This window comes from Anabrus simplex, chromosome 5 (genome assembly GCF_040414725.1).
Source record: "Anabrus simplex isolate iqAnaSimp1 chromosome 5, ASM4041472v1, whole genome shotgun sequence".
Lineage (NCBI taxonomy): Eukaryota > Metazoa > Arthropoda > Insecta > Orthoptera > Tettigoniidae > Anabrus > Anabrus simplex.
The window spans coordinates 60,027,950-60,041,677 of NC_090269.1; the positions used below are offsets into that span (position 1 = coordinate 60,027,950).

General features: G+C 40.7%; 1 protein-coding gene across 1 annotated transcript in view; it reads right to left on the minus strand.

Moving 5' to 3' along the window:
• The window catches only part of LOC136874333 (CD166 antigen homolog), a 365,395-nt gene that overhangs the window by 18,617 nt on the left and 333,050 nt on the right, over positions 1-13,728 (minus strand). The window lies entirely within an intron of this gene.

The following is a 13,728-nucleotide window of genomic DNA, read 5'->3' on the forward strand; positions in this document are numbered from 1 at the left end:
GTTCTCATTTTAGTTATGTATGCCCCGCTTCTTCCCCCCCCCCCTTGTACGCCTTTAAGTTTACTTTAGTTCAGCGCCTATTTACTTCACACTTCTCGACCCGTGTGCGACCCTGTAGATTCCATGCCGGTGCCAATTAAGGAGGGGCGGGTGCAATATAATACACCTGTCCTTGGGTAGCTTTTAGGGCAAATATTGTTTCTAAATCCCTGATCTGAGTGGGGTTTATACGAAACCGAAACCGTGATTTTGCAATCCCACAAAATATACACAACCAAACTTAATGGAAATCTACCTGCCTTAATGGAAATTAATTTCTAAACCTTTTTTTCTCATTAACATTTCGATACGAGGATTAATAAGGGAGATATCATTAACGGACCGTTTTTCAGTGCAAGTCCCATCGGACTTAACTCAAGAGCGAGTGCGTGTAAAGCGTATTTCTTACAACTTTAAAACTACCGAAGATATTCTAACCAAATTTTATATTTAGCATCCACCTGTCCAAAGGTAGGTTTTAAAAGTCAATAACATTTCATGTTCCCGGACTGGACTGGTGGTTTATAGGGAACCGAAATGGTGATTTTACTCTTCCACAATATATACAGTACAAGACCAAAATGACTGAAAATCGACCAAACGTGATGGAATTCCATCTCTAAGACTTTTTTTCATGTGCATTTTTTCGTCAGGAGGATTAATAAGGGAGATATCATAAATTCTCAGTTTTGTAAGTTAAGTCTAGCGGACATAGCCCAAAAGGTGTTGTACGTGGATCAGATTTCTTATCTATCTATATAAATAAAGTCGTAACGACTGAGTGCCTCTACATTGACTATTTTGGCGAACTTTTCGCACAGCTACCCGTTGAAGGGGTAATAATGACCATCTACATATATTTTTTCGGTTTAGTTTCCTGAAAGTCCTAATTTTTACCCTCCTCGCCCAAAATCCAGATTGCGGCATAATCTGCCAGACGAAAAAGAAAATTGAAATTTGACAAAATTATACGTTTTAGCCTGTAACGGACACAAAGCTTGCAAGATATTTAAATTTTTCACTTTTTATCCCCGAAGAATATCAAAATATGGAGGCAATTTTAATGATGGTGCAGACCTTCGGGAAATCTTCTTACATAACGGATTGCACAATCTCCGTTCAATTTGGAATGATCTACAACCTTGATCTTATGATTTTTTGTCGTATTTCTATCCCTTTTACGTTTGATTTTTCTCTATTAATCGATGTTAAGTAAGTTTGGAATTTTCACTTGCATAATTCATACTTTCAATTACTTATAGGAAAAATAGAATCATCAAACTTCACGAAAATTGCCCCCCCCCCCCACTAGCCATATGTGAGCCAAATGCCATGTATGTAGCTGTTACATAATTATCCGAAAAATAACGCAATGTGAGACAATCTTACAAAACCTTTAGCCTGTTCAACGTTTCTAACTCAATCTGCCCCAAGAATAGATGAGATATCATAGGACCAGCCATTTCAGCCACTAAATCCGGCGTCTTATGGTACAATCCTTTGTCCAGCAGTTACTCTGTAAATAAAGGTCCGCAATATCGTAACACGCATATACTTTCGTATGTCGATCTATATATATTCACTGATGTCGATTTGTAGCGATCGAGAAAGTGTGTATCTGCAATTGTAATCAGTAATCCCCATACCGACTTTGACTGGCAATAGGAATGGGGTCCTTCTCCAACTCCTGTGTAACTGACAGTAAGGAAGGCCTACCATTGTAATGAATAGTTCACTTCTCGATTTGACTTGCAGAAGGCAAGGGAGCATGCAGTTTTGTTTAAAACTCCCCTACCCGATTGGGTTTTGCAATAGGCAAGGGTTTCCGCAACTATAAACGAATATCCTCATCTAAAATGTGACTGGTATTAGGCATAGTGGCCTGCTAGTTTGATGGAAGCTCACCAACTTGGTGTGACTAGCAGTAAGCTAGCTGGCAGTAGGTAAATGAGCCTGATATTAAAATGATAACTGCCCAAATCAATTTCGACTGATTGTAGGGTAGTTGCCTGCCATTATAATATAAACTCCTCAACTGTTATCTGTCTGGAAGTAGGAAAGGGAGGATGCCATTGTAACGAAAACTCCCCAAATCGATTGTGACCGCGCAGTAGGCAATGGAGCCTGTAATTATAATGTAAACTTCCCAACTCGATTGTGAACGCAGTAGGCAAGTGAGCTTGCCGTTACATCACAAATTCGTAACAAACACTTTACATTGGAAACAGCGTATGGGGACCTCCCCATGCTTTTTATCGGATAACGCTAAGAGACATGCAATTTGAAAACAATCTTTCTGTATTTACTGCATGTACAGTATTTACTTCGATATTCGAATACAATGTAGAATAAAGTAGAGAAGCACGGGTACATTTTCTAGTAAGAAAATAAAACATCTATTTATATCGAGCGTAGTATAAATCAATCCGAAATATGCGATTATAGAAGTGTTTCTTATACTGTACCCGAATCAACATATCAATGAGTAATGCAGGGGAGCTTCATAGTCACAATCGAACGACACTTTCATTTTCCTGCCAAGTGTGTTCGCTCTCTCGCTTCAGTGTGACGTATGCTTGCTACGTAAGCTGCCCGCATATACGTCACGCCAGCCCGGCCTCAACGGGCGCCCAGCTGAGCACCTCAGATCTAGGTGATGATTTCATCGGACACACTGGGCTCATTATTCCGGTACACAAATCCCTGACAGCAATCTGGTATCGGGACGTTAATGGGAACCAACTCGTCTCCATGACAACGGTGTTTCCTGACGGTGACGGCCATTTCCAACAGGAAAATGCGCCATGCCGCACTGCCATGATTGTGAAAGACTCGTTCGAGAACATGACAATGAATCTGCTTTAATACCGTGGCACTCAAATAGCCCCTCTATGATCGCTGTTGAACATTCGTGGTTCGATTTGATCAAGTGGGCTCATGATACATCACTGCCACCCAGGAGTGTACGGTAACTCGAGGACCTGCTGTTGCACTTGTGGTGCAAGATACCTCACGATGCCTTCCGCCACCTCATTGAATCGATACCTCTCCGAGTGGCCGCGGTTCCGCGGGCGAAACGTGGTTCATATTAGGTTCGCATTAACGATAATCGAGAATTACCACCACAAAATATCAACTGCTTAACAAGATTCTAACCCGAAAATTTCAGGTAGGAGGTCAGCACCATTTCTACTATTCCTCTCAACCGAATCTTAACAAAAATGTAGTGACCTAGAAGTTTATCTTTATACTATTATTATTATTATTATTATTATTATTATTATTATTATTATTATTATTATTATTACCGTTTTGATGCAGTTTTATAATTAGTTTTTCAAACAATATTTCATTAGTATTTGGAGTTAATGTGTCTATTATTTATTGCTTTAATATTACCTATCAGAAACGATTTATTTTTATTCTGGTTGTAATAACAGGCTAATAATAGGATTTACGTCCCATTAACTGATTTTTGATGTTTTTACGGAGATTCCAAGGTGCCGGTGTTTAGGCCCACAAGAGTTCCTTTACGTGCTTTTACGTGCCATTAAATCTACCGACATGAGCACCTTCAAATACCACCGGACTTAGCCAGGATCGAACCTGCCAAGTTGTGGTCAGAACGCCAGCGCCTCAACCGTCTGAGCCACTCAATCCGGCTATTTTAGTTCTTAAGTGGGGAATCAGGATACACAATAGACAAACTTTTTGTGTTTTATAACGTATGAGTAATAGAGGAGGATAAAACAGTTTGCTTCCGTTACTCCAATAATGTATAGGCTGCTCCATTTCCATTATCAAATCATAGGGCTTTTCAAGGAAACTGAGAAATGAAATAGAATAAGTTAAGCTTCTTTCAGCCATAAGACAAGCGTCACAGTAATGTATACTTCCTGTTCCATCCCATTATAAATGCTTCGCTTTAAGAACTCAAGTCGAAAGCTGTCAGCTGATTTTGTAACGGAAGATTCTCTTTGAGTCTGTAATAATTAAACCGGATTGTTGAATGAATTATGCAGGGGACGTGACTCAGAAGAACGGACACCTTGCGTCGATACACGAGGGGTGAGTCAAAAAGATATTGCGCAATAGGAGTACAGGATTGAGTAAGTTCTTCAGTATCTGTTCAGGACACCTAAATAACTATCAATGAGTACTACTGAATGACACCAAATGTTATGGACCATTTTGCTGAATCTGCAGTGATTGGAAAGCATCTGTTTCTATTTTACGACTAGTGAGGAGCCTGACGGAAATATACTAAACAGAAAACCAATTACAATTATTTGAAGTTACACAAAAGGAAAGCTATCTTCGTTATGGGTAATGAAGTATATTAGAAAAAAAAACAGAAACAAAGTACTCGCAACCTGTGGTAGAATACATGAATGGTATACCCCGCCTATCGTAAAGGGCGACTTGAAGGTGTGGGTTGGCGACCACATTTCCCCTAGCTGAGTCTACCATTGCTCCCACTTATTAGTGCCAGGATCACCACTTTCATCTTTCCTATCTCACCTCCCTTGACCAATTCTTGTTCGCTTCCTACCCTGCCAGTATTGTTTTCTTCTTTACTACCAGGAGCAATGAGGCATAGGATTTGGATATCCAAATAGCCAAACAAAATTATCAATCAACTCTTAAAATGTTTCTAGGATTCTAGGGTACTACAGTTTGCATTTAAAGACAGATATACTTAGACTTAACCTCTTATGGAATATTTGCTGACAATATCACTGAAATGAATGCTATAGTAACATATGAAATGACAGAAAGTTTATGTCCGCACGGAGATACTTCCTCAATAAGACACACATCGTATGAAATCCATTCGCTTATTTACTAACAATTGGCTGATTACTCGGAATTGTTAGTCTGCTTACGTTATTGCATGCATGATTAAACAAGAAAAGGTCATCACATAAAGTATCCGCGAAAATTTGAGTGATACTTCGTTTTACGGGGGTGAGGGGTAAGGAGGGAGCTACAACGGTTCAAGTAATACTGCCAACTGAATGGAAATGAAATCTGAACTGAATCGATACTATGACCGACCGATATGAATTACCACCACTCACATTCAATCTTTACCTATATTTTGACTTTCCTGTGTAAATAAGAAAAGTATTTAGTGTTGCTGTTATACCTCAAGATGTCTCACGGTGATGCATAATAGACTCATATTTTATGTTTCAGAGGTTGCCAATCCAAATCTCGAAGATAACCGAGGACTACCGATTCAGAACTAAGGAGCCGAAGTATCACTAAAAGTTTCGCGGATTGTAAACTAAATACATAATGGTAAAATTCTTGAAACTCTGTACCTTCCACTTTTTAAATTCAACACAGAACTATTCAAGACAGTCCGCTGAGTTTGAGAAGAAATACTTCCTTCCAGCAGAACCAGCAACTAAATTTAACTGCCTACTGTATCTCTACCCTTTAAATCTCCAGAAGATATTTCTTACATACGCATTCCCTTTACGAGAAATGTTTCCATCCCAGGAGATAGTGGGCTCGAACCACACTGCCGGCAACCCTGAAGAGAGTTTCCTGTGGTTTCCCATTTTCACACCAGTCAAATGCTGGGGCTGTACCTTAATTAAGGCAACGGCCGCTTCCTTCCCACTCCTAGGCCTTTCCTATCCCATCGTCGCCATAAGACCTATCCGTGTGGGTGCCACGTAAAAAAGGTGTAAAAATGAAAACATTTACAAAATTATTATGGGTTAATCGTTAGCACATATGAAAGTTATTCTTCCCTTTCTTCTTTTCCCACAGCCTGGTGGGGCTTAGGGTACGATCGCTGTCGCACGTGTGGATTAGGTCCGATTTTACGGTCGAATTCCCTTCCTGACTCCGGGGGGATGTATTCACTATTGCGTATTTCTCTGATGTCCTGTATTGTAATAATATGAAGAGGAGTGCGTCGGAATGAACAAAAATTTACAGTCCTCGATCCAGAGGTATTGATCACACGCGATCAAAATCCTCGAACCGTCAGGGACTTGAACCGAGGACACTCTGAGCCGAAGGTCTCAATGCTGACCTTTTAGACAAGAAGCGGACGCTTACGTAACTTAATCCGCTTGCATGAAATAATATAAAATAATTGTTACGATACTCTACTTGTGAAGGTTTTGAATTAAATTCCCGACAAAACACTACATTCACAAATTCTTATTTTCTATTTTTAATCCGCTTACCGTTCAGGGTTCGTTTTCCCCGGTCTTTGCGGGGATTCCACCTCTATTGCCTCAATGGCAGTGTCCTGGAGCGTGAAACTTTGGGTTGTGGGATACAACTGGAGAGGAGGAACAGTGGCCTTGTGGGTATATAAGAAGATTGAAAGGAGTAGAACAGACAGGAAAGAGGGAAGGAAGCGGCCGTGGCCTTAAGTTAGGTACCATTTGCATGGAGAAGAAGTGGGAAACCAAGTAAATCCACTTTGAGGATGGTTGAGGTAGGAATCGAACGCCCCTCTACTCAGTTGACCTCCCGAGGCCGAGTAGACCCCGTTCCAGCCCTCGTACCACTTTTCAGAGCCGGGAATCTCACCCGTGCCTTCGGGGGTGGCAGGTAATCATACTTACCACTACATTCACATTTATTAGTAGAATACTTGATTGCCTGTGCTGAAAACATATGTATCTAGGCGTAGCGTACCTGCCTTTCGTCTGGAGGCTCCAGTTTCGATTCCCGCTTCATTCAAGGATTTTAATAATGACCTAAGGGTTACAACAGGGTTCACTCAGCATCATAGGAACAACTGAGTGGTTGATGTGGGAGGCAACGAACACGGTCATAAAAGTAAAGCAGTGTGGATGTAGGTGTCACCATGCTGACCACGCAACATTTTCTAATATCTGCAGGCTACGTGGCAGGGCAACGTTTGTTCTGGTAGGGCTGTTACTATATACGCTACAGGGATATCACCAACTCAGCCGTGGTTAGAATTTCTGGCAAAGTATGTGCGACTCTTTCAATGAATAGTCATATCATTCTAATTAGGATTCCACGTAAAAGAGAAGGCCCCACGGATATCATGACAATGTCATAAATCAACTAAGGCTTCAAGCTTGATCGGTTAAAATGATTCCTTCGTTATGTACAGAATGTTACTACGTTATCGCTCGATTCGTGAATTGTAAATGAATGACCAGGAAGTTCTTAAATAGTTACACAGAGATACTATCCCAAAGGAAATAAGGTCCTTCCGGTAATTATGTTGATGGATTGGAAGAGTTATCGGGGCATAAACTAATTAAACATTATATTGAAACTATGTTTTGTGACGAAGTTTTCGATATTTGAGTTGGCATACCTTTTATGTACCACTCACTTCATTGACGTTCACTGTGCAAAAACACGGTGTGTTCAGAAGATAACGTACAGGTAACTACCGCTTCGTATTAGAGTGCGGTGGATGCATTTACGTCAATGATAGAAAGCAGTTTAGTGAAATGTTGGTACTACAAAATGACCATATCGCTATGGATCTATATTTCCATTGACAATAATAATAATAATAATAATAATAATAATAATAATAATAATAATAATAATAATAATAATAATAATAATAAAATTAATAATAGTTTTATGTCCCACCAACTACATTTTTATGGTTTTCGGAGAGGAGATGTGCCGGAATTTTCCTCCGCAAGAGTTCTTTTATGTGCCAATAAATCTACCGACACGAGGCTGACGTACCGTATTTGATTTCAAATACCACTGAACTGAGCCAGGATCGAACCTGCCAATTCAGGTTCAGAAGGACAGCGCTCTATCACCTGAGCTACTCAGACAGATTATGATAATAATAATAATAATAATAGTAATAATAATAATAATAATAATAATAATAATAATAATAATAATAATAATAATAATAAAAGAGAACGGGCTAGAGAAAGTTGCTGTAGCCGATCGTATCTCAAAAATGGAGAGAGTTTACAGCCTAACTAAAAACATCTACAAGAGGAAACGCATCTCATGGAATGCCAAAAAAAGGCATTGCAACACTGTATTAAAAACAGAATGCCTCTCGATGACAAGTTGGAGAAGCTGGAGATCCTAGAAGGAAGAATACTACAGAAAATCTTGGGCCCAATCCAGACTGAAACCGTCTGTAAACTTTGGAACAACAATGAAGTCTACAAAAATTTGTAGAAAGTTTCAGAAACCATGAAAAAGAGGAGGTTATCATTTCTCGGACATTTGTACAGAATGGACAAGACCAGACTAACCAAAAAGTTATTCTACTACCTGTCAAACAAGGAGACAACGGCGGCCGGGATTGAGAAAGTTCGAAAAGACCTGGAGAAGTCCAAGATCCAGAAAATTCAGATGCTAGACAGGAAAACACTTCGGACAATGTTTCAAAATTTGCAAGGGTTTCAACTCGAAATAAATGTAAAGACGGGAAGAGTCTGGACGGATGAACGGAATAAACAGCATAGCGCCCATATGAAAGAGTAAATTATAGCGCGATCCTAACTGGTCAATTCGCAAATATATAATAATAATAATAATAATAATAATAATAATAATAATAATAATAATAATAATAATAATTGTACCAGAATGCCTTCCCTGACAAGTTAAACTGCAATATGTCTTGTCTATAGAACTGAAGACTAGACGTAGAGTTAATGATAATAGACTCGGGCCTACTTTAACTTTTCTAAACCGTGTACCCAGTAAAGGGTTAAGTAAAGCATCTACCTGATACACAGCCGAATGCCATTTCACGTAACAATACTCTTACCATAACTTAGGAATGTGCAGACTATCACAATGTATTACAGTCAATAGTAGGTTCGTGGACTGGCGCCTACAGTTTAGACAACACGGCGAACATTCACGTACTGTCAATAACATCTTGAACTGGCGCTTGCAGTGTATGTAACACAGTATACACTAATGTACGTACCACAGTCAATATGTTTGTGGACTGGCGCTAACAGCTCAAAGATCACAAAGTCGTTTGACCTACATTTTTGCGTCTTATTCACGTCGTGATGATCCGGGTGATTTCGACTTGATCATCTCTAACGCTTCGCAAGCAGATTTGCCTAAATTTTTATAGAACTTGAAATTTGCCCGATGTTCTCAAGTTCCATCGCTGACATTCAACTACCGTTCACAACAGGGACCGTAGTTCTGCTTATACTGTATGCACGCAACTCCTTCTTGCTGGGTCTACCGAAGAACAGTCATGACAACATCCTGTGATGCAATCTCTCTGCTATAGTGCACCACAGTGATACTAGACGGCCAGTCCACGATCTTAAGGACTACACTACGTATAACATTCACCTTCACTATGTTGGGGAACAAATGAGTACGTGATGTAACACGAAAAAAGTAACTGGAAACTACGCCATTCTTTATTTCGAAACACGCCCCGCTAACGATGCTTCCTATAACAACTAATGGTTGGACATCCAACTGGCCTTGAGACTAAAGACTCATCAAACACGCAGTCAAATTAAACCACGGTATGATCAAGTATCACGGAATAATTCCCAGTAAATTTTGTTCCTGAAGTTGAATACCTGCGTTAACTTTTTATACAATAACACTCTATGGTACAGAAACGCTTACGTATTTGGTAAAAATTAATATTATGTTATTGGGAGCTGTTTTTATGGTTTTCACCGTAATCTGAATCAATGCATTTTTTGTTTATGAGACATGGGATAATGAGTAATTTTACCAGAGAGCATTTAGGTTTTTTTTCACCCGGAATGTGCACACTGGTAAATATATTTACCATTGCGCTCGTGATAAATTTCCACAGTGTGTAACACGAGTGAAATTCATGTGGCGCCCTGGTAAACAAATGCAGACCTACCACTTTCGGAAGTGCATCAACTCAAGACGGCGTGAAGAGCGATTTTCTAAACAATGATTTACATATTTTTACCAACGAGCATTACTACACTAGGAAGCATGCAGTTCAGGTCACTTAGGGTACCCTATTACCTTCTGAACATTTTTACCCAATACCCCAAGTGATAAGTATATTTACGAACAACCTCTAAAGGGTATTCAGTATATTTACTATGGATGTACGGGGGGTATGCAATATGCATGTATGTATTGCACCCATTGAATTAAGCCTAAAGGGTGCAGTATATATGTATGTATGTATGTATGTATGTATGTATGTATGTATGTATGTATGCATGCATGTATGTATGTATGTAATGTTCAGAACTTCTTCCTGAATGTGCAAGACTAAATGGATAAGGTATCGGAGGTCTGGTCTTCTGACCAGCAGGTGGTGGATTTGATCCCAGCTGAATCCGGTGGTATTTCAAATGTCCAAATACGCCATCTTCGTGTCGGTAAGTTTACGGGCACTTCAAAAGAACACCTGCGGGACAAAATTTTCGGAACCTAGACATTTTTATATCCCTAAAAGCAGTCAGCTTAACGTATAAATATTTCGTGAATAAGTGTATGTCTGTTTCTACGTCAACCAGGTGTTTAAGGAACGTAAAATACTATTAATTCAAATCAGAGTATTTCGTCCAATTTCTTCACCCATTGAGATGGAAATTGCCTTACCTTGAGTCAGAGACAGCCAATTAACTTGAAATTCAAGGAAATTAGCGACTAATTGTATATTTAATAATTTATTATACTTCATTCATAAATGTTTCGATCGATCCGTTCGCAGTTTCCCTGCCAAGAGATTCTCAAAAGTTTGTAATTAATAGCAACACGAGACGGGAGAACATCGACCTCTTGGTGGCGCCACGCGATATTGGTATCCTCGTTGAGTTATTGGGAGCTCTAATTTGCATTTGGATTCATTTGGGAAGTAAAGAAACTTCCAGCGGAAGATGCAAATTAAGTGGCCGACTTTAATAGAGTGAAGGGATCGTACGTAATAGCGCGCCTTGAATTCTAATATGGAAGCAGTCTGTGAAGCCTCCCAGTGCGGCTGGCTGCAGCACCTCCAGGCGTTCTCGTGCGTTTAACCAGAACCGCTATAAAGCTCAATGTTGTGTTTTTTATTACGTATTTGAGGATTGCTGACAACAATGTAACTCTTATTATTGTACAATTCGAATCGCTCTGTCTGTTAAATAGTCAAGGCAAACTTAACTTTGAAGGCGTCACAATGTAAAAAGGGTAAGGGTGTACTCTGCCCAAAGGCAGGTCCGAACCTCCGCAGAGGTATGCCTGAGCCGGAGTTTACCTACGGTACGGTGGCCAGTTCCTTTCCGCTCCTCCATTCCCTTACCCGCCAGCAACAGCGCGTTGCAATCCATCCAAATCTTTATCACGCCCAATGTTGCTTAACTTCGGATATCTGACGGGATCCGGTGTTTCAACACGGCTACGGCCGTTGGCACAAAGTAAAAGGAAAGTGTTTAATATTCTAGAAAATTCACACATATAATTGCGATTAGAACATTGGGAAACAGACGTCAGTATCGCGAAGGATTTGTGTGTGCATCACACTGAATGATTTCTACAATTTAGAAGGTCAGAGAGAAAATCCAGTCTCTTTTCGAAGAAAATTATTTAAAAGTCAAGCATGCCACAATATCTGAGTACAAAGATATTGAAGAAAAAGATGGTTTAAGCAGAAAATAACAAATAATGTGCTGATCAATGGACCTATTCTTCAACTGAAACCCAACGAAAATCTTCGCACTCCCACTCCACAAATACTGTTAAATAAATACAGTTCTTTTTTAGTTAGCCTAAAACTCACAGATATGACATTTTTAGCAACAAAACAAAACGAAACAGAACAGTTTGTGAGACTATCGGTTATAAGGACCGTTGATTGACGGTACCTTCGGTGTGGTTTTAATCGATTTCGACTGTATTAGTGTACGCATGAGTACATACTAAGGTATGCACCAAGTCGATTGCGACTCTTCATGACCTCACAGACCAGAGTCCGCCATTTCCTTCTTCCTGCACTATTTCCAGAGGAATTCCTAGATTGAGATCAATGAGTTCCTTGATGCCATCAGTACATCTCATCTGTTATCGCCTCTTCTTCATTTACTATCAGTCTTCCCGGGATTAAGGTGTTTGCCAGTGAATCATGTCTTCACATAATATGATCCAAGTAATCCATCTTCTGCTTCAGTATTTGTTCTCCCAACGAGCAGCCTGGGTTGATTTTGTATGGTCCCATTCGATCGCTTTTCAGTCCACGGAGTGTTTCTCCAACGCCATACTTCGAATGCATCTATTCTTTGACACCCAGCCTTTCTTAATGTTCAGGTCTCACTTCCGTAACATAGCTACTGGGAAAACCATCACCTTTACTAAATACTTAAAGTTATGTCTCTACTCTTGAAAAACTGACTAGATTGGCCAATGCCTTCCTCCCAAGGAGCAAGTGTCCTTTAATTTAATGGCTGCAATCACCGTGAGCAGTGTTCTTCGAGCCTAAGTAGATGAAACTAGGAACTATCCTCATTGTTTCTTCCTCTATTTTGAAGGTCATTCCAAAGAAAGAATCGGAGGATATAACAAGAAAACAGCTAAAAGGATCGCAATGCAATTGCTTGCGGAAGAAGCTGAGGTCCCTATAAGAGCGCTGAGTTCTTGAACTCGCCGCTAGAGGGACATGGGTGCACACCACGCGACGACAGAGAGCACACGCAACCCTTAATCGTCCACTGCACCCATTCGTGCTAACAACAGTGAAATGGAGGCTTTAAAAGTAAAGGGGTGTAGAGCGTTTCATGACAGCATAAGGAGTGGGGGAACTAAAATTCGTCAAAGTGTACGGAGAACACTGCATGTACGTTACAAGTTTCAAGGCATGGCACAAGCAATTCAGGCAAGGTCGGATGTCGTTGGCCAATGATGTGCGGTCTGGAATACCAGACCGCATTACCGATGCCATTGTTCAGCAGGCGGATGCCCTCATTATGCAAAACCGGCGAGTTACGGTAGCAGCCTTTGCCGCAGAGGTGGGAGTAAGCGTCGGAGTGTTCACGCCAGATTGAAATTTCGCTAAATGTGCGCCCAACGGGTGTCTCACACTATTCAAGTAGCACAGGAAGCATGTCGAATGGACTTCTCTCTTAAATATCTGCTGCGCTATGTCATAGAATGGGATGAGTTCCTGTCACGAGTGGTCGCTGGAGAAGAGATATGGTGTCATCACTTCGAACCCGAGTCCAAACGACGAAGTCTCCAGTGGAAGCATACAGGGTTGCCGCGACCTAAAAATCCAAAGGCGAGCTAAGAAGGCTCTGAGAGGCAAGCGATTTACTTCGGACGACGACGTAGATCAGTAGGCTTGGAACTGTTTCACAACGTAGCCCCAGGAATTTTTCGAGACGGCCAGTCACCACCTTGTGTCGCAGTGAGACTAGTGCCTCAACAGTGCTGGGGCCTCCGGCTCGTTTCTTTTTGAATGAGCTTTATACATGCCAGCGTGATTAATCCACTCGGTCTTTATTCTTGGCTTTCTACACTGGGGCCGCTATCTCTCCATCAGATAGCTCCTCAATTGTTCTCCCGTATGCTGAGTATACCTCGACCCAACCTTAATATCAGGTGAAAATCTCCGACCTGGCTGGAAATCGAGGCTGGATCCGCCGGGTAAGAGGTAGCTTACTGCCCGTAAACTGCGGGGCTGGCCTCAATACGAAACTTTTTACAAGTTTTTTACGTCGCACCGACGAAATGGAA